This window comes from Salvelinus alpinus, chromosome 28 (genome assembly GCF_045679555.1).
Source record: "Salvelinus alpinus chromosome 28, SLU_Salpinus.1, whole genome shotgun sequence".
Classification (NCBI taxonomy): Eukaryota; Metazoa; Chordata; class Actinopteri; order Salmoniformes; family Salmonidae; genus Salvelinus; species Salvelinus alpinus.
Genome location: NC_092113.1, coordinates 22,249,012 through 22,270,878, shown reverse-complemented (window position 1 = coordinate 22,270,878; position 21,867 = coordinate 22,249,012). Strand labels below are relative to the sequence as shown.

General features: G+C 42.1%; 1 protein-coding gene across 5 annotated transcripts in view; it reads left to right on the top strand.

Annotated features, from left to right (window-relative positions):
• The window catches only part of LOC139557417 (vitamin D3 receptor A), an 81,058-nt gene that overhangs the window by 20,443 nt on the left and 38,748 nt on the right, over positions 1 to 21,867 (top strand). The window contains exon 1 of one of the 5 annotated variants that reach the window (XM_071372197.1): positions 18,986 to 19,084. The exons of the other annotated variants lie outside the window; for them this stretch is intronic. The gene's annotated coding sequence lies outside the window, so the exon portion shown is untranslated. Of the gene's footprint in view, positions 1 to 18,985; positions 19,085 to 21,867 lie in introns of those variants that run through there. 5 annotated transcript variants of the gene reach the window in all.

Below are 21,867 nucleotides of genomic sequence, written 5' to 3'. Positions count from 1 at the left end.
AAAAAAACGTTTTTGCTTTGTCATTAAAATAAAACTGAACTCACATTTACGTAAGTATTCTGACCCTTTACTCAGTACTTTGTTGACGTACCATTGGCAGTGATTACAGCCTCGTCTTCTTGGGTAAGACGCTACAAGCGTGGCACACCTTTTATTTGGGGAGTTTCTCCCATGCTTCTCTGCAGATCCTCTCAAGCTGTCAGGTTGGATGAGGAGCATCACTGCACAGCTATTTTCAGGCCTCTCCAGAGATGTTTGATCGGGATTAAGTCAGGGCTGTGGCTTGGCCACTCTAGGACATTCAGAGACTTGTCTTGGCTGTGTGCTTAGGATCTTTGTCCTGTTGGAAGGTGAACCTTCACCCCGGTCTAAGAACCTGCTCTGTTCATCTTTGCCTCAATCTTGACTAGTCTCCTTGTCCCTGCTGCTGAAAAACATCCCCAGAGCATGATGCCACCACTAACATGCTTCACCGTAGGGATGATGCCAGGTTTCCTCCAGACTAGAAGTCGACCGATTTTATGTTTTTTCAACGCCGATAACGATTTATTGGACGACCAAAAAAAGGCTTTAAAGAAAATGTGTGTGTGCTATAATGAAACTACTCAACAAACATTTATTTTAACTTAATATAATACATAAATAATATCAATTTAGTCTCAAATAAATAATGAAACATGTTTGGTTTAAATAAGGCAAAAACAGTGTTGGAGAAGAAAGTGAAAGTGCAATATGTGCCATGTAAATAAAATTTAAAAAAAGCTATCGTTTAAGTTCCTTGCTCAGAACATGAGAACATTTGAAAGCTGTTGGTTCCTTTTAACATGAGTCTAAAATATTCCAAGTTAAGAAGTTTTAGGTTGTAGTTATTATAGGACTTCCTCTCTACCATTTTGTATTTCATATACCTTTTGACTGTTGGATGTTCTTATAGGCACTAGTATTGCCAACCTAATCTCGGGAGTTGATGGGCTTGAATTCATAAACAGCGCTGTGCTTCAAGCATTGCGAAGAGCTGCTGGCTAACGCAGGAAAGTGCTGTTTGAATGAATGCTTACGAGCCTGCTGTTGCCTACCACAGCTCTGTCAGACTGCTCTATCAAATCATAGACTTAATTATAATATAATAAACACAGCAATACGTGCCTTAGGCCATTTAATATGGTCAAACCCGGAAACAATCATTTTGAAAACAAAACGTTTATTCTTTCAGTGAAATACGGAACCGTTCCTTATTTTATCGAACGGGTGGCAACCCTAAGTCTAAATATTGCTGTTACATTGCACTACCTTCAATGTAATTCTGGCAAATGAATTACTGTCTTTGTTAGGAATAAATGATCTTCACACAGTTTGCAACGAGCCAGATGACCCAAACTGCTGCATATACCCTGATTCTGCTTACACTGAACGCAAGAGAAGTGACACAATTTCAGACACTGCATTGATTATATGCAACTCAGGACAAGCTAGTTAAACTAGTAATATCATCAACCATGTGTAGTTAACTAGTGATTATGTTAATATTTTTTTAAATAAGATAAGTTTAATGCTAGCTAGCAACTTAACATGGCTCCTTGCTGCCTGCATTCATGTAACAGGTGGTCAGCCTGCCATGCAGTCTCCTCGTGGATTGCAATATAATCGGCGTCCAAAAATGCAGATTACCGATTTATGAACACTTGAAATCGATCCTAATTAATCGGCCATTCCGATTCGACCTCTACTCCAGATGTGAGGGTTGGCATTCAGGCCAAATCTTGGTTTCATCAGACCAGAGAATCTTTTTTCATGGTCAGAGTCCTTTAGGTGCCTTTTGGCAAACTCCAAGTGGTCTGTCATGTGCCTTTTACGGAGTGGCTTCTGTCTGGTCACTTTACTATAAAGGTCTGATTGGTGGTTCCAAACTTCTTCCATTTAAGAATGATGGAGGCCACTGTGTTCTTGGGGACCTTCAATGCTGCAGACATTTTTTGGTACCCTTCCCCTGATCTGTGCCTCTACAAAGTCCTGTCTCGGAGCTCTATGGACAATTCCTTCGACCTCGTGGCTTGGTTTTTGCTCTGACATGCACTGTCAACTGTGGGACCTTATCTAGACGTGTGTGTGTGCCTTTCCGAATCATGTCCAATCAATTGAATTTACCACAGGTGGACTCCAATCAAGTTGTAGAAACTGTGTGGAAACAAGATGCACCTGAGCTCAATTTTGAGTATTATAGCAAAGGGTCTGAATACTTATGTAAATAAGGTATTTCTGTATTTATTTTTAATTCAATAATGTCTAAACTTGTTTTCACTTTCTCATTATGGGGTGTTGTGTTTAGATTGTAGACTATTTAGCATTTTGTGAGCTGGTCTTTTTGTGTGGTGGGGAGGCCAAAAGCAGAGGATAACCTCAACAGGTAGTTCTATGCAACTCTATCCCATCTTCTGTTCCGACCAGGAACTGTCTAAAGGCAACATGTTTATCCCCCATTTTGTCCACATCTGAATGAACAGATACTGGCAAGGAAATTGAGGAAAGCGGTTTCAGGCCTAGACAGTCATATGTGGGTACCTAAACACAAACATATCAGCAGAGTGCACCCACATAGTAGGCATGCTTGACTACAAACAACAAATCAGCACATCCAAATAGTGCCCATAAAAATGCATAAGCTAGGCCAGCCTATACCTTCATTGAGTCATGCAGATTTTTGCCTCCCGACTCATTCACCTGACTCGTTGTCTCGTAGACAAAGTGTGAAGGCTGGCTAATTAATTCCATCTGAATTGCTGCAAATGCTGTTGTTGAAAGTAATGATGGCAACATTACCTTAAGTATCACCACTAATGATCATGGGAGCACTCTGAGTCCTCCGGTCTACGAGGCCAAGCATGTAGACCCCCCCCAGGCAAAGGTGACGATCAACCATGAAAACTGGTTCTCTCTGCCTTGTGCCATTGACTGAAGGAGTGGGGTGCTAGGAGATTGATTTCATCATTTAGCTAGGCAGTCTGATAACAAGCAAAACAAAGATCGATATGAAGCTCTCATCGAAACGATCTCAGATTTGCCAGTGCAGCTCACTTGAAGGAATTCATTAGCAATTCATTCATTTTCCTAAAAGGATGAAATAGAAATAAGAGTAGGGAAAGGCAAATGTGGAAGAAAAAAGATCTTGGAAAAAAAGTGTAGAAAAATGTTAAAAGGTCATGCAAATGGTAGTACTAAGTGTACCATACCTCACTAGCATACAGGCTAGCATAGGAATAGGTATCAGGGCAGAGTGGGTCACCTTAGTCATCCAAGCCCCTCCTTCCTACTCTCCATCCTCTACTCCTTATGCACCATATCCACAGATCACATGACATTTACAGTGCCTTCGGAAAACATTCAGACCCTTGACTTTCACATTTTGTTACGTTACAACCTTATATCTAAATGGGTCACATTTTCTGCCAAACAGTAGTCTGATGTGGACGGATATGAGGTGTCAAGTTTAAAGCTTAATCTTTTGGGATGGATTGTATTAAGTATGTTTTGGAGGCCAGTGTTCCTGAGATCAGTATGGTTGCAATCAATGACAACATGGAGATATTGAGGGTAATTTGACAGTTGGAACTAAGGGGCTCTGGGGGTCCTGACGGTGGTAAAGCATTAGGAGAGGCGTGACCGTTTGGTTTGCTCCATGGGGGCAGCATCTGTTGTAGACTGCTGAGTGCAGCCACAACTTTGTTTGGTTAAACCCACATTTATTTGATTAACTTTCCCTTGTTTGTTTTTGTAACCACCTCTGATGTCTTGGCCCAGACGGTTACTTCAGTGCAACAAACTCTACCCCTGTCTGCCTAGGGCTGTGACAGTCATGGAATTTTGGATGACGGTGATTTGTCTGTCAAATTACCACGGTCACCGGCGGCAGGTATCCTAGTGGTTAGAGTGTTGGGCCTGTAACCGAAAGGTTGCTAGATTTGAATCCCCGAGCTGACAAGGTAAAAATCTGTCATTCTGCCCCTGAACAAGGCAGTTAACCCACTGTTCCTAGGCCGTCATTGTAAATGAGAATTTGTTCTTAACTTCTTATAGCTGGGGGCAGTATTGCGTAGCTTGGATGAATAAGGTGCCCAGAGTAAACTGCCTGCTACTCAGGCCCAGTTGCTAATATATGCATATTAGAGTTGGATAGAAAACACTCTGAAGTTTCTAAAACTGTTTGGATCATGTCTGTGAGTATAACATAACTTATTTAGCAGGAGAAACCCAGAGGACAAACCATTCAGTTTTTTTTTTTTTTGGTCACTCTTTTCAATGAGATTTCATTGGGAAACCAGATTTCTAAGGGACATGCTTGCAGTTCCTACCGCTTCCAATGGATGTCAACAGTCTAGAGAAATTGGTTGAGGTTATTCCTTTGTGTAATGAAGAAGTACGGCCATCTTGAACGAGAGTCCATTACGTTTCCTTTTAGATAGAAGTGCGTAACCGGAAAGCTTGCTATAGTTGGTTTTAATCCTGTATGGAACACAGATCATCCCGTCTTCAATTTTATCGATTATTAACGTTAAAAAATACCTGAAGTTGTATTACAAAAGTAGTTTGAAATTTTTTGGCAAAGTTTACAGGTAACCTTTGCGATATTTTGTCGTCACGTTTGAGCTAGTTGGAAGCTGTGTTCTTCTGGATCAAACGCGCCAAATTTACATTTTGGATATATATCGACGGAATTAATCGAACAAAAGGACCATTTGTGATGTTTATGGGACATATTGGAGTGCCAACAACAGAAGCTCGTCAAGGTAAGGCATGAATTATATTTTTATTTCTGAGTTTTGTGTCGCACCTGCAGCGTTGAAATATGCTTCTCGGTCTTTGTTTACTATTGTGCTATCCTCAGATAATAGCATCGTTTGCTTTCGCCGAAAAGCCTATTTGAATTCTGACATGTTGGCTGGATTCACAACCAGTGTAGCTTTAATTTGGTATCTTTCATGTGTGATTTAATGAACATTTGATTTTTATAGTAATTTTCATAGTGTTTGTTACTCCTCTCTTTGGCTGGAAAAATGGCTGTGTTTTTCTGTGACTTGGCTCTGACCTAAGATAATAGTTTGGTGTGCTTTCGTCGTAAAACCTTTTTGAAATCGGACACTTTGGCTGGATTTACAACAAGTGTATCTTCAAAATGGTGTAAAAAACTTGTATGTTTGAGGAATTTAAATTATGGGATTTCTGTTTTGAATTTGGCGCCCTGCAGTCCCCCCCCCCCCCCCCCCCATAATGCATATGTATTAAAAATAAACTGGAATATCACATTTACTTAAGTATTTAGACACTTTACTCAGTACTTTGAAGCACCTTTGGTAGCGATTACTGCCTTGTATGAAGATACAAGCTTGGCACACCTGTATTTTGGGGGGTTTCTGCATCCTGATCCTCTCAAGCTCTGTCAAGTTCGATGGGGAACATCGCTACACAGCTATTTTCAGGTCTCTCCCGAGATGTTTGATCGGGTTCATGTCCGGGCTCTGGCTGGGCCACTCTAGGACATTCAGAGACTTGTCCCAAAGCCACTCCTGCGTTGTCTTGGCTGTGTGATTAGGTCGTTGTCCTCTTGGAAGGTGAACCTTCGCCCCCAGTCTGAGGTCCTAAGTGCTCCAGAGCACTTTTCATCAATGATCTCATCTTTCCCTTGATCCTGACTAGTCTCCCAGTCCCTATTACTGAGAAACATCCCCAGAGCATGATGCTGCCACCACCATGCTTCACCGACGGGGATGGTGCCAGGTTTCCTCCAGATGTGACGCTTGGCATTCAAATAGTTCAATCTTGGTTTCATCAGACCAGGGAATGTTGTTTCTCATGGTCTGAGAGTCCATTAGGTGCCTTTTGGGAAACTCCAAGTGGGCCGTTACGTGCCTTTTTACTGAGGAGTGGCTTCCGTCTGGCCACTATCATAAAGGTGTGCTTGGTGGAGTGCTACAGAGATTGTTATCCTTCTGGAAGGTTCTCCCATCTCCACAGAGGAACTCTGGAGCTCTGTCAGAGTGACAATCGGGTTCTTGGTCACCTCCCTGACCAAGGCCCTTCGCCCCTGGTTACTAAATTTGGCTGGGCGGCCATCTCTAGGAAGAATCTTGGTGGTTCCAAACTTCTTCTATTTTAAGAATGGATGCCACTGTTTTTGGGGACATTCAAAGCTGCGGATTTTGTTTAGGTACCCTTCCCCAGATCTGGCCACAACACAATCCTGTCTCTAAGCTCTATGGACAATTTCTTTGACCTCATGGCTTAGTTTTTGCTCTGACACACTGCCAACTGTGAGGTCTTGTATAGACCAATGTGTGCCTTTCCAAATGTCCAATCAATATACCACAGGTGAATTCCAAGTTGTAGAAACATCTCTACTCAGCAAACTGGATGTAGTCTATCAGTGCCATCTGTTTTGTCACCAAAGCCCCATATACTACCCACAACTGCGACCTGTATGCTCTCGTTGGCTGGCCCTCTACATATTCGTCGCCAAACCCACTGGCTCCAGGTCATCTAAGTCTTTGCTAGGTAAAGCCCCGCCTTATCTCAGCTCACTGGTCACCATAGCAACACCTACCCGTAGCACACGCTCCAGCAGGTATATTTCACTGGTCATCCCCAAAGCCAACACCTCCTTTGGCTGCCTTTCCTTCTAGTTCTCTGCTGCCAATGACTGGAACGAACTGCAAAAATCACTGAAGCTGGAGTCATATCCCTCTCTCTAACTTTAAGCATCAGCTGTCAGAGCAGCTTACCGATCACTACCTGTACACAGCCAATCTGTAAATAGCACACCCAACTACTATCTCCATGTTGTTACTTATCCTCTTGCTCTTTGCACCCCAGTATCTCTACCTGCACATCATCAACTGCACATCTATCACACCAGTGTTAATGCTAAATTGTAATTATTTCGCCTCTAGTTCACTTGCTTTCTCTTTATCCCCCCCCCCCCCATACAGTCTTGTCCCATTGCTGAAACTCCCCTACGGGCTCAGGAAAGGCAAAGGTCAAGAGCCATGAATCCTACAAAACAAAACACAACGCTGCCAAGCCGCACTGCTTCTTGACACGCTGCTCGCTTAAGCCAGACGCACCAATGTGTTAGAGGAAACTCAGTCCATCTGGCGACCGAAGTTAGCTTGCAGGCGCCTGGACCACCATGAGTCGCTAGAGTGTGAATGGACAAAGAATTCCCAGCTGGCCTAACCCAGACAACCCTGGGCCATTTGTGACACAGCCTGGAACCTGGGTCTATAGTGATGCAATGCAGTGCCTGAGAGCTGCACCACTCTGTAGGCCCCTAACTTTGCTTTCTTGGGTACAGGAATAATGGTGGGCATCTTGAAGCAAGTGGGTGGCCTTTTTTTCTTTGAAGCGGGCAAAGATGTTAAGCTTGTCTGGTAATTGTGATTGTATGGAGTCTGTCACATGCTTTTTGTATCTGAGCCGATGAATTACAACTCCACTTTGACCCTGTACTGTCTTGATTGCCTTATGGGGGTCATAGCTGGTCTGGTCTGTACACGCCCACGTTCCCAGTCACTTTGTCGTGGTTAAATACGGTGGTTTGCGCTTTCAGTTTTGTGCAAATGCTACCATATATCCATGGTTTGCTAACTCAGTCACCGAGTCATTGTATATGTCGATACTGTTCTGAGGCAACCCAGGAACATTTCTCAGTTGGTGTGATTAAAACAGTTTTGAAGCATATATTCCAATTTTTGTTCCCAATGAATGCATCTTTTTGGTAAGAGGGGCGGGGGGTATGCCTTATGATTAACGAGACGTGGTGTGATCATAACAACATACAGGAAATCAAGTCCTTCTGTTCACCTGACTTAGAATTCCTCACAATCAAATGTCGACCGCATTATCTACCAAGAGAATTCTCTTCGATTATAATCACAGCCGCATATATCCCCCCCCCCCCCCCCAAGCAGACACATCGACGGCCCTGAATGAACTTTATTTGACTCTGTAAACTGGAAACCACATCCTGAGGCTGCATTCATTGTAGCTGGGGAATTTGACAACGCTAATCTGAAAACAAGACTCCCTAAATTCTATCAGCATATCGATTGTGCTACCAGGGCTGGTAAACCCTGGATCATTGTTATTCTAACTTCCGCAACGCATTTTAACCTCTAACGAGTCACCCTCCCGGATCCGGGATCCTCCTCATCAAAAAAGCTGACTAGCCTAGCCTAGCGCCACAGGGATATCATATAATATAATTTCATGAAATCACAAGTCCAATACAGCAAATGAAAGATAAACATCTTGTGAATCCAGCCATCATTTCCGATTTTTTTAAATGTTTTACAGCGAAAACACTATATTTATATTAGCTCACCACAATAGCCAAACACACAACACCATTTATTCACCGCCAACATAGCTTTCACAAAACCCACAAATGGAGATAAAATTAATCACTAACCTTTGAACAACTTCATCAGATGACAGTCTTATAACATCATGTTATACAATACATTTATGTTTTGTTCGAAAATGTGCATATTTAGAGGTACAAATCGTGGTTTTACATTGTGAATACGTAGCCATAATGCACCAAATTTTCCGGAGATATTTTGGACAGTCACGTAATCTAACCAAAAAACTCATCATAAACTTTACTAAAAAATACATGTTGTACAGCAAATGAAAGATACACTGGTTCTTATTGCAACCGCTGTGTTAGATTTAAAAAAAAATAACTTTAGTACAACGTACAGCATGCAATATTGTGAGACAGCGCCCAACAATTCTCCGCCTTGTTGGAGCCAACACAAACCACAAAAATACGAAATAACATCATAAATATTCTCTTACTTTTGATGATCTTCCATCAGAATGTTGTGCAAGGAGTCCTAGTTCCACAATAAATCGTTGTTTTGTTTTAGAATGTCCATTTCTTCTGTCGAATTAGCAACTTTGGCTAGCCATGTGGAGGGCACATGTCCAAGAACTCTTAGCGCATGGAACGAAAAATTCCAAAAGTCCCAATAAATGTCGAATAAACTGGTCAAACTCGGTTGAAAATCCAACTTTATGATGTTTTTCTTCATATGTATCCAATAAAATCCGAGCCAGAGCATTTCGTTGTGTATACCTAACGCATTTCAGAAGACAATGTGAGGTTCCCTGGTGCGCAGTTGAATACTGCCAATAGAGCGGACCTGTTACTCCAAAAGCTCTCATTCGGTCTCACATCAAGCTTGACACCCCATTCAACATTCTACTGCCTGTTGACATCTAGTGGAAGGCGTATGAAGTGCATACAGATCCATAAATATAAGCCAGTTGAATAGGCAGGCCCTGACAGAGCCCCATTTTCAGAATTTTCACTTCCTGTTTGGAAGTTTGCTGCCAAATGAGTTCTGTTTTACTCACAGATATAATTCAAACAGTTTTAGAACCTGTTTTCAATCCAATAGTAATAATAATATGCATATTGTATGATCTAGAACAGAGTCCGTTTAATTTGGGCACGATTTTTTCCCAAAGTGAAAATAGAGCCCCCTATTAAGAAGTTAAGGCCCTCCCCCGCCCTCCTTTTGGAAAAGCTGACCACGACTCTATTTTGTTGCTCCCAGCCTATAGACAGAGACTAAAACGGGAAGCTCCCGCGCTCAGGTCTGTTCAATGCTGGTACGAACAATCTGATTCCACGCTTCAAGATTTAAACGTGTTAACCCTCGCAAGGCTGCAGTCCCAGACGGCATCCCCAGCCGTGTCCTCAGAGCATGCGCAGACCAGCTGGCTGGTGTGTATACGGACATATTCAATCAATCCTTGTCCCAGTCTGCTGTTCCCACATGCTTCAAGAGGGCCACCATTGTTCCTGTTCCCAAGAAAGCTAAGGTAACTGAGCTAAACGACTACCGCCCCGTAGCACTCACTTCTGTCATCATGAAGTGCTTTAAGTCTAGTCAAGGACCATATCACCTCCACCCTACCTGACACCCTAGACCCACTCCAATTTGCTTACCGCCCCAATAGGTCCACAGACGACTCATTCGGAACCACACTGCACACTGCCCTAACCCATCTGGACAAGATGAATACCTATGTGAGAATGCTGTTCATCGACTACAGCTCAGCATTTAACACCATTGTACCCTCAACTCGTCATCAAGCTCGAGACCCTGGGTCTCGACCTCGCCCTGTGCAACTGGGTACTGGACTTCCTGACGGGCCGCCCCCAGGTGGTGAGGGTAGGTAACATCTCCACCCCGCTGATCCTCAACACTGGGGCCCCACAAGGGTGCGTTCTGAGCCCTCTCCTGTACTCCCTGTTCACCCATGACTGCATGGCCATGCACGCCTCCAACTCAATCATCAAGTTTGCAGACGACATTACAGTTGTAGGCTTGATTACCAACAACGACGAGACGGCCTACAGGGAGGAGGTGAGGGCCCTCGGAGTGTGGTGTCAGGAAAATAACCTCACACTCAACAAAACAAAGGAGATGATCGTGGACTTCAGGAAACAGCAGAGGGAGCACCCCCCTATCCACATCGACGGGACAGTAGTGGAGAAGGTGGAAAGTTTTAAGTTCCTCGGTTCCTCAACCTCAGGAGGGTGAAGAAATTCGGCTTGTCACCAAAAACACTCAAACTTTTACAGATGCACAATCGAGGGCATCCTGTCGGGCTGTATCACCGCCTGGTACGGCAACTGCTCCGCCCACAACGGTAAGGCTCTCCAGAGGGTAGTGAGGTCTGCACAACGCATCACCGGGGGCAAACTACCTGCCCTCCAGGACACCTACACCACCCAATGTCACAGGAAGGCCATAAAGAACATCAAGGACAAAAACCACCAGAGCCACTGCCTGTTCACCCCGCTATCATCCAGAAGGCGAGATCAGTACAGGTGCATCAAAGCAGGGCCCGAGAGACAAGCTGTTTTTCAGTCTCAAGGCCATCAGACTGTTGAACAGCCACCACTAACATTGAGTGGCTGCTGCCAACATACTGACTCAACTCCAGCCACTTTAATAATGGAAAAATTGGATGTAATAAATGTATCACTAGCCACTTTAGACAATGCCACTTAATATAATGTTTACATACCCTACATTACTCATCTCATATGTATATACTGTACTCTATACCATCTACTGCATCTTGCCTATGCCGTTCTCTACTATCACCCATTCATATATTTTTATGTACATATTCTTCATCCCTTTACACTTGTGTGTATAAGGTAGTTGTTGTGAAATTGTTAGGTTAGTTTACTTGTTGGTTATTACTGCATTGTCGGAATTAGAAGCACAAGCATTTCGCTACACTCGCATTAACATCTGCTAACCATGTGTATGTGACAAATAAAATTGGATTTGACTCTGGGACAACGAGAGCGATGAGGGACCTCAAGTAACAAAAAGCTTTCCAAGGCCCATCTCCCCATGGGAACCCAAATGCCCATCTGATGTACATTGCATCCTGTATATCTCATGCCCTATAGCTGTACATAACCTAAATGAGGCATAATAAAATGATAGCTAAGTACCTTTTAAAGCCCGCCCAAATGTAAGTTTAGACATTTCTAAGGTATAACCCTATTTTTATTTTTTTAAGAGAAGTGGATATAAAATTAAACATTAGTCATGACTTAGTATTATGACGTGTGTGTGTATATATATATATATATATACACAAATTTTAATAAGACATAAAAGATATGTGACATATTTTAATAAGACATAAAAGATATGACATATTTTAATAAGACATAAAAGATATGTGACATATATATTTTAATAAGATATAAAAAATGTGACAAGTCTGGATTGAATTTAATAGGTATTAAGACCATAGGTATTCCAAATAAGCCAACCTCTTAAATATACACTGCTCAAAAAAATAAAGGGAACACTTAAACAACACAATGTAACTCCAAGTCAATCACACTTCTGTGAAATCAAACTGTCCACTTAGGAAGCAACACTGATTGACAATAAATTTCACATGCTGTTGTGCAAATGGAATAGACAAAAGGTGGAAATTATAGGCAATTAGCAAGACACCCCCAATAAAGGAGTGGTTCTGCAGGTGGTGACCACAGACCACTTCTCAGTTCCTATGCTTCCTGGCTGATGTTTTGGTCACTTTTGAATGCTGGCGGTGCTTTCACTCTAGTAGTAGCATGAGACGGAGTCTACAACCCACACAAGTGGCTCAGGTAGTGCAGCTCATCCAGGATGGCACATCAATGCGAGCTGTGGCAAAAAGGTTTGCTGTGTCTGTCAGCGTAGTGTCCAGAGCATGGAGGCGCTACCAGGAGACAGGCCAGTACATCAGGAGACGTGGAGGAGGCCGTAGGAGGGCAACAACCCAGCAGCAGGACCGCTACCTCCGCCTTTGTGCAAGGATGAGCACTGCCAGAGCCCTGCAAAATGACCTCCAGCAGGCCACAAATGTGCATGTGTCTGCTCAAACGGTCAGAAACAGACTCCATGAGGGTGGTATGAGGGCCCGACGTCCACAGGTGGGGGTTGTGCTTACAGCCCAACACCGTGCAGGACGTTTGGCATTTGCCAGAGAACACCAAGATTGGCAAATTCGCCAATGGCGCCCTGTGCTCTTCACAGATGAAAGCAGGTTCACACTGAGCACGTGACAGAGTCTGGAGACGCCGTGGAGAACGTTCTGCTGCCTGCAACATCCTCCAGCATGACCGGTTTGGCGGTGGGTCAGTCATGGTGTGGGGTGGCATTTCTTTGGGGGGCCGCACAGCCAGAGGTAGCCTGACTGCCATTAGGTACCGAGATGAGATCCTCAGACCCCTTGTGAGACCATATGCTGGTGCGGGTGGCCCTGGGTTCCTCCTAATGCAAGACAATGCTAGACCTCATGTGGCTCGAGTGTGTCAGCAGTTCCTGCAAGAGGAAGGCATTGATGCTATGGACTGGCCCGCCCGTTCCCCAGACCTGAATCCAATTGAGCACATCTGGGACATCATGTCTCGCTCCATCCACCAACGCCACGTTGCACCACAGACTGTCCAGGAGTTGGCGGATGCTTTAGTCCAGGTCTGGGAGGAGATCCCTCAGGAGACCATCCGCCACCTCATCAGGAGCATGCCCAGGCGTTGTAGGGAGGTCATACAGGCACGTGGAGGCCACACACACTACTGAGCCTCATTTTGACTTGTTTTAAGGACATTACATCAAAGTTGGATCAGCCTGTAGTGTGGTTTTCCACTTTCATTTTGAGTGTGACTCCAAATCCAGACCTCCATGGGTTGATAAATTTGATTTCCATTGATAATTTTTGTGTGATTTTGTTGTCAGCACATTCAACTATGTAAAGAAAAAAGTATTTAATAAGAATATTTCATTCATTCAGATCTAGGATGTGTTATTTTAGTGTTCCCTTTATTTTTTTGAGCAGTGTATCTTTTTTTTGTAATTTCCAGATGTTCAAAACTTGCAAATTTATATTTCTTATGGGGAGATTAATATAATCCAAATGTATATTAATCTCCCCAAAGGTATTCAAATAAACTGGTCATTGCTGTTCATCATGAAGGTAGCAGTTATGAGAGGGGGGTGTCCAATCGTATCCACAGAGATCAATGTGGACTTAGGCTTTTGTTCTTGCCAACCAGTACACACACACACCTGACTCAATTAATCATCGACTTCAATCAAGACCTGATTAGTGGAACGGTGTTGGTCTGTTGCTTGGTCAGAACACAACCCTGTACCCACACTGGCGCTCTGTGGATAAGAAGCCATGCAACAAAGACCATAACTTTAAATGAATTATCTGGAAGGTGATTCACATTTGCTGTACTGCTTTTCTTCTTAACTAGTTCAACTTGTCTTCCTAAATCCTATCAACTGTGTATTAAAAGTACCGGTGCTAGATCAACAACAAAAAATCACCTGGATGAATGAAGGACAACAATATGACGATGCCCCCACCCAAAAGTGCAAGAGTAGCTGCCCAATAGTCATCTCTTGTCCCTCACTTGTTTGCATTTTTGTCCCTCACTTGTAGGTCTTCTGTCCCTCTAACCTGATCATATTCTTCCCACTGCACCTGTCCACCCAGTCTTGGATAGAGTACAGAGGTTTTACATTTTTCATAATTGTTTCTAATCTTGGTAAAGATACAGTATTTAAGCTCATGTTCATTGAAATATTAGGGATATCATACACTATCGACATGTTTCAATGCAAACCGGGCTTAATAGGAGTGATTTTATGGTGACAAATACAGAATAGCAGTCTACTCATAAAATATTTGGAAACCAATGGTTTAGGGTATAAATATACACTATAGACTACAATATTATGCAAAGTTAGTATTGAAAAATATGTATTTTGTCATTTACATTCTGTATGGAGGGAGTGCTTTTTGTGCTCCTGTACCTTTAAGCGCACCTGAGAGATGTCAAATTTGCAAAATGGCATCTATGTATAACAATGCAATGTTCAAAATGATTTTAAAAAAGTAGCTGTGAATGCCTGATATGTTGTTGTAGTTCACCAGGTTATGTTGCTACTGTGTGATATGCAGGTATGAAAAACCCATATTTTCAATTGGCAGGAAGTAGTAATATATGCTCATGAAATATGCTATCATGAGAATTTACAGTATCAGCACATGAATCTCTTAATTTTACCAAGTATGATCACACATCTGAGAAAGTATAAAAATATCTGTAATGTGTATCTGAGGGTCTTAAGTTTTTATTTTATTTTTTTCATCTTTGAAATTGGCCATTAGTGGGAACTTAACCAATGATCAGTAACTTAATAATAAAACTTCTGATTGGCTTGTTATAATAACACCAGTTATGGATATAATAACCAGATGAATAAATTGAAACATTAAACAGCAGATTTTTGTTCCTATATTTTAGTTTTTTTAAATCCAAAAATGGAAATGGGCTTAACCCTTGTGTGGTGTTTGGGTCTGTGGGACATATATCCAATTATTACTAAAAGAAAAATGATACAATTGAAAAAATAATTAATCTGAGACACATTGGCCTTGGCTCATCTTCTGTGAAGAACATTCAAAATAACACATTTTCATTGAGTGCACACTGTGCACCTCCCTACACATGTATATTACATATGTGGTGTTCAGGTCCAATCGATCCGACGGTAATAAAAATGTATGTGTGTGTGTAGGTGAAAACAAGTAAAAAAATTAAACAAAAAGGTTTGCCTTCACGGTCTTCCTCCTCCCTGTGCCGGCTGTTTCAACATAGCACCAATAACCTGCCTGTCTCCCGCTTTTCTCACACTCTAACCTTTGTAGTGTGTGAAACTACACAATGTCTTGCGGGAACCTGCACAATGTTATTACAACATATTATTTTGATATATTGTTAAAAAAACAAAAAAAAACAAAAGTATATTCCCACTCTACCCCAGCCAACAAATAAATAGCTTAGCATGTGTGGCTCCTTACCACAATCAATCGGTATGAAAAAAAAAAAAAAAAAAAATCTCTACCTTTTTTAGAAATAAATTCAGCAGAGAGAGAAGCTGGTGTGGAAGGAGCGTCTTCCACTTTGGAAGATGAAGAATTCTCCAAATATGAGGATCGTGTGTCTGTCAATTCGGAGTCTGAAAGTGAGTTGGAAGAAGAGGATGAGAGTGACCCTCAGCCAGGACCAGCCCATCAGCAGCCAGCCCCAGGACCAGCTTATCAACAGCCTGAAGGATTGTGAAATGTAATGGTCTTCTTGCTGAAGGAATGAGCCACCCCGCATGGCTACCAATGGGATAAGGATACAACCAGGGCCAACGCGGATGGCGGTTACTCATGTGCAGGACATAGTCTTCTTTTGAACTGTTCATCCCAGACACCATCCCAAAAATCATTCTGCACTGCTCTAATTTGGAGGGAATGTGTGTTTTTGGAGAGCTATGGGCCAAATTCATTTACATGCATACTTTGGGGTTCTTATCCTTGCTGGTGTTTTCAAATCCAGTGGGGAATCCACAGAATCCCTGTGGGATGCAGAAACTGGCAGAGAACATTTCAGTGCAACAATGTCTCTGGAAAACCTCCACATTTATTTCCAGGATTATACGCTTAGATAACCGAGACACCAGACCAGCTCGGCGGCAGAGAGACCAGCTAGCTGCAATCAGGTCAGTGTGGTTAGTCGGCCTTCCCCTTTTTTACAACCCTGGGCCCAACGTTACTGTTGATGAGCAGCTTATGCTATTTAGTGGCTGGTGCCCCTTCAGGCAGTACGTACTGTCTAAACCCGCAAAATATGGAATCAAGATCTGGGCTGCCTGTGATGCTGCTTCATATGCGTGGAACTTGCAAGTGTATACGGGGAAGCGAGATGGAGGAGCCCCTGAGAAGAACCAAAGGATGCAGGTTGTCCTGGATGTGACACAGGGACTCCGTGGCCACAACATCACATGCAATAACTTATTTTAATTTAATTTTTTTTACTTAGCACAAGCTGGGACAGGAGCTCCTCAAGAGGAAGCTGGCGATGGTAGGAACAGTACGAAAAAACAAGCCAGAGCTCCCACCTCAGCTGTTAAATACACGGAACAGGCTTATCAATTCCTCTAAGTTTGTGTTCACGGCCGACACGTCCTACGTGCCAAAGAAAGGCAGAAATGTGGTACTCGTGAGTACTCTGCATAGTGATGGGAGAATCTGTGGCCAGGAACATAACAAAAAACTGGATTATAATGCCACAAAAGGAGCGGTGGATAATTTAGACAAGCTGGTGACTGGCTACAACTGCAAAAGAAGGAAAACCCTGCACTGGCCACTTGTGATATTCTTCAACATCTTGAACATCTCGGCATACAACACGTTTGTCATCTGGAAGGTGTTGAACCCAGATTGGAACAGAGGGAAGCTCCGGAGGAAACGTCTCTTTCTCGAAGCTGGGTAAGGCATTTGGTAAGACCTCAAATCCAAAGGAGGCAACATATCCCAAGGACCCCAGCTTCTGCAGCCATCGTGAGGAGGATTCAGGATGAGGATGCCCCATCCACCCGACCCACAGAACCAACAACTCCAATACCAGAAGTAAGTGTGAGTGATGTTGCATGTGTGTCTGACTCTCCTACCCTGGTGTGTGTGTGAGAGTAAAATTCCTGAACTAAGTGTTCATTATTCTAGTTTGCAGCCGGTAGCAACAAGAAGAAGCGCTGTGACGTGTGTGGACCCAAGAAGGACAGGAAGACACAATACACATGCGTCAAGTGCAAGAAATACATTTGCAACACACACAGTAAAATTCTGTCCCTTGGCCTTAATTTCTGTTCAATGGGACTTTTTTAAAATCTTTTCCATAAAATACTATATGTACAGTTTGTCCTTCCAATTTGTTCATTTCAACGCAATAAACATCAATAGTGATAAACCTTGTTTCATTTATATTTGTTCATGATAACATGATTTATTCCACCAATGTTTTTTCAAACAGCGCTTTTATTGATAAATGTGATCTAGCAGAGGTAAATGGCAAATGGGAACCATGTATGCTGTCTATATTGCTTGTAATTTAAGTTAACATCTAAGTTAAGTATTCTTACGTAAATTGTTATGGCTGTATTGTTTTAAAAACCCAATAATGTTGTGGGTCCGTCAGACCTGCGAACATTGGGTGAATAACAAAAACATGAACACCACAAGGGTTAATAGGTATGCTTACCCTAACTCTCAACCAATTTAGTAATTGTTCAATAATCTACCGATCTAAAATGAAGGGAATTTCTTAAATTAGGTTATTTTGAGTGGCTGAAGTGAAGATGAATGTGTTCCTAATCATAAATCTCCTCATGTTGCCTGTAGGGCTATTACTGCCATATTAGGCACCTTTTTGTTCAACAGGCTAATATGTTACGCTTGGCACCTTTTTTTTGCCAAACATGAAGATTTGGCAGTGGACAAAGCTCAGATCTTAATCTGTTCCCCTTCTAAACCAAGTTGATAATCTCAATGTTCTTGTTGAGTCCACCCCTATTAGCTGAGGAGAACTTAATGTATAGTTTCCTCAACCCCCTCACAAACTTGACGTCTCGGTGCTGTACAGACAATGTGGCGTTTCCCAAGGTCATATGTCGCTGCCAGTGTTTAATAGAGATGCATAGCCTGATGATTCTCTTTTGAAGGGCTCATCTGCCATGTCTTGTCTTGAGGTTAAGTGCACTCCCCTACACTTTCCATCACCTGTTTGTTTTTGTAATGCAGTACTGTAATAAAATCCAAACCTTCCTGTCAAGTGATTTTTTAAATTTATTTTTATGTAGGCCCTACTCCCATTGGTCAGGTGATGTAACAACATACTGGTCGGTGGCTCAGTGCACACGACAAGCAGAGCTAAACTCTTCAGACATTTCAGAACATGGTTCTGCTAACCTACAACATTCCAATGTCATGTGGGCTGTTCCAGCTTATAGCTGATTCCATAGAAAAAAATCTAAATCAAAGGGGCTTATTCAGCTAGAATGTAAGTTTTACTTTGCCAAATATTGGTTGAAAGCAATCTCACCGTAACTATCGGAGCACCATAATACCGTTACGCTGCATTATGTTAATATAATGCTAACTTTGATCTGTCCACACATCCTACTTACTGTGTTTATGTAATTATTTCCCCACTTAAGTGAATGTCATGTACATACTCTTGTTTTAAAGGCTGGTCTGTTAACTGTTGCGGTTTCACTACAGCCTTTCCTTGCTCATGGTCCTTTTTATTTTGATGAATGGAATTGCATGTCAGGATGTTATGAGAACATTTGTGGGCCACATCTCATATGTTGGTGGACCTCTCTCCTTTGCCCACGCCAGTCCTGGAGTTTGCACTGCTGACCCCATGAGTATGTTAAACATTAACTAACACCACTCACCTCTTTGGCATCACTACTGAACCGGTACAGAGAGAGACATTACTGCACCTGAGGGGTTGAAAGAATAAGAGAGCCACCAAAAGGAGTGTTAGGCAGAGGAGAATACTCTTTTTCTCACAGACCTTGGGGGATTTTGTCTGGAAACTGTATTTTCTAATTCAGAGGAAATGGATCCACAGACCCCTCTTTGAGTCGCTCAGGTCAGTGCTCTTGTGTTTTACCTAGTTTGACGAAGTCTGACATCAATTCTATGTTTATAGTCATTTAAGGATTTCTTGTAGTTTCTGCCTAGTAATGTAAGGTATTCTAGCTTTTTATTTTAGGAGGTGAACACTTTTCGAGCAGTTTCTTTGGGAGCTTATCTTTGTGCATTGGACTATTAAATTAGCCTGTGTTCAATGCCCGGCCAATGAATGTGTGAACACAAGCTGTCGACAGAAAAAGACCACACGGTGAGCACTGAGCACTCATTGACAGCTCCACTCGGTGAATGCTTAGTGAGCCCATCTAATACTTGAATGTGAGTACCTAGCCTCTTGGGTTTTAATGGGCAAGTTTTTTAAAATGTGACTCTTCAGGGAAAAGTGATGGTGGCCATAGTAAAATCTAGCCTAGTCGGACATTAGCTATAAGTGTGTCAGTTCAGTTCATTTTTCATGCACTGCAGCTGTCTGCTGGGCGTTTCATTGATGCTTTGGTTCTATACTGCAATTCTGTAATTGACAGAATTCCATTGATCTTTGCGTGACCTCTCAGCAGCTGAGTTGTCACACTGGTGTTGAAATCTGATTTGAAGAGACCCCACGTGGTTTTCCAGCAGAGGGGGCATTGTTCCCCACAGGAGGATCACTTTACTACAACAGGCCTATATTGATGATGAGCAGCTATTTTGTTTACTAACAGTCTTAACATATGTCAACAAACAACGTCAAGGGGATTTGCAAGAACGGCAAAATATGAATATACTAGTCCCTTGTATTTTGCAGTTTTGGTAAATCTCTTTCAGGTGTTTTTGAAATTCCTTTCCTAACAAAATTGGCTACTTTACTAGTTCTGCTCTAAATGAGGAGTTCAGAAATGCTGTGTCATTTGTAGAGCCCAACCGATTTATGATATGCGGGTCGCTACAATATTATCGGCTGATTATTAGACTTTCACAGAAATATTTGTATCTGTCTTTATTCCACGGATAAAGCACAACTATTATTTACTTAGAATGAACAAATGTGCGTTTGCTGCTCAATGAACATCATTCAGCCCGTAAGTCCCAACGTGACTCAGTGGGCATGGTGGTTTGACGGTGGTGCATGGTGGGTAGCTTGCCAGCGACAGCGTATTTCAATAAGTAAATAAACAAAAGTACACTTCACCAAACAAGCAGCCCTGTCATCACATGCTCACTTGGTTAACATTAGCTGACTAACTAACCAGCAAGGTAGTTAGGCACTATCTAGCCAGCAAGGTAGTTAGCCAGGCTAGCTTGCAATTTGTGCTACTTATGTGCGAACACTAGACTGCTGCCAAAGTCAACGCTGACTCATCCTTCATACAATAATAACACTGTTACCATCTGGGCCTGTTATGTTAGTGTGCTTATTTAGATGGCGCAGATAAATCATTCAGCCCATGTGCATCATTAGTGATGAGAAAGTTAGCTAGCTAGCTAAATTAGAACTAAATTAAAACCAGTGTGGCAGGCAAGCATTTTACTGCATTAACGTTTTCAGTCATCAGTGCATGCCATTTGCAGTTGAAATATATAGCCAGTACATTTTGTATTGAATAACAGTGTAATTTATGGTTTCAGTAAGAATATTTTTTTGTAATGAACAGCTAGCCTGTGCTTGTCATAACACAGTACATTGTGATAACAAGCCAGAGAGGGGGAGAAAAGAGGTGATAGGAATCCCATTGGGCAATGAATGGAGGAACGTAAAACACCTCACACAGCACTTTCGATCAGTCGCGTTCATATTGTCATGCTGTGTTGCGTGGTTGCTGAGCTAATCGCCAGGCAATTGCGTCTCAGTCAGGGTGAGTCAAGAAACCTGCCTATTTTCCTCAAGTACGTAATGTCACAATTCCAGAACTCTGCGATATTACAGAGAACAAGTTAATTAACTCACATCTCTGAAAAATGTGTTGTACTTCTTGTTGACAAAATTAATGCTAATGTTTTTTTTGAGCTAGTGCCCAATTGACTCCCATGCAGTCCTTGAAGGAGAGCTCTCCTTGTTCCAGAATTGCCAGAATGCACTGCACGATGCATGGGAAACGTACACAATGGCTGTTAATACAATGGAGTTTCCCATCTCTCGAAAGTATCTCCGAACAAGCGTAAAGTGTTTATTTACATGACCTTTGACTATTGTAAAGCACTAGTAAATCTACTCAATGCAAAGTGGTGGCATTATGAACCGCATGTTACAGGATTTCACTGCATAGTTTGATCTTGTGAAAAGTGAAGTTTCAGGTTTACTTTTGACCAAGTTCAATTAATTCAGTCCTTGTTTATTAGTGTGCTTGTGGTTCATCAGCACAAACACTTCTACATTCTTATCTACCCCCGTAGATATGTATAACTTAAAGATGTGTCTAAGAAGGTAAACTGAAGAAGTGTTTTGTATTTACTTTCATATTTATAGAGGATAAAGTTGCTTTTTGGTGGTTATCATGTAAACCACAAAATGTAATTTAAATAATGTAATTGTAATGTTAAGAAAACAATTTAAATTCTGTGAGTCATTTGGAGCACAATTTTGAAAAATATTTTAAAGTATTTTTTTCTTTCCACACTATTGGCAGATGTAATTGGTGATTTTTGCCCCCCTAAAATCAGTATCAGACCCATAAATCACATTTCGGTCGGGCTCTAGTCATTTGCCTTATTTGGTTTTTGCTTGTTATTTTACACATTAACAATATCCTGTTTCCCAGATGTTTAAAAGTACACTACTTGTCTTTGCATTACACAGGGCTGTAG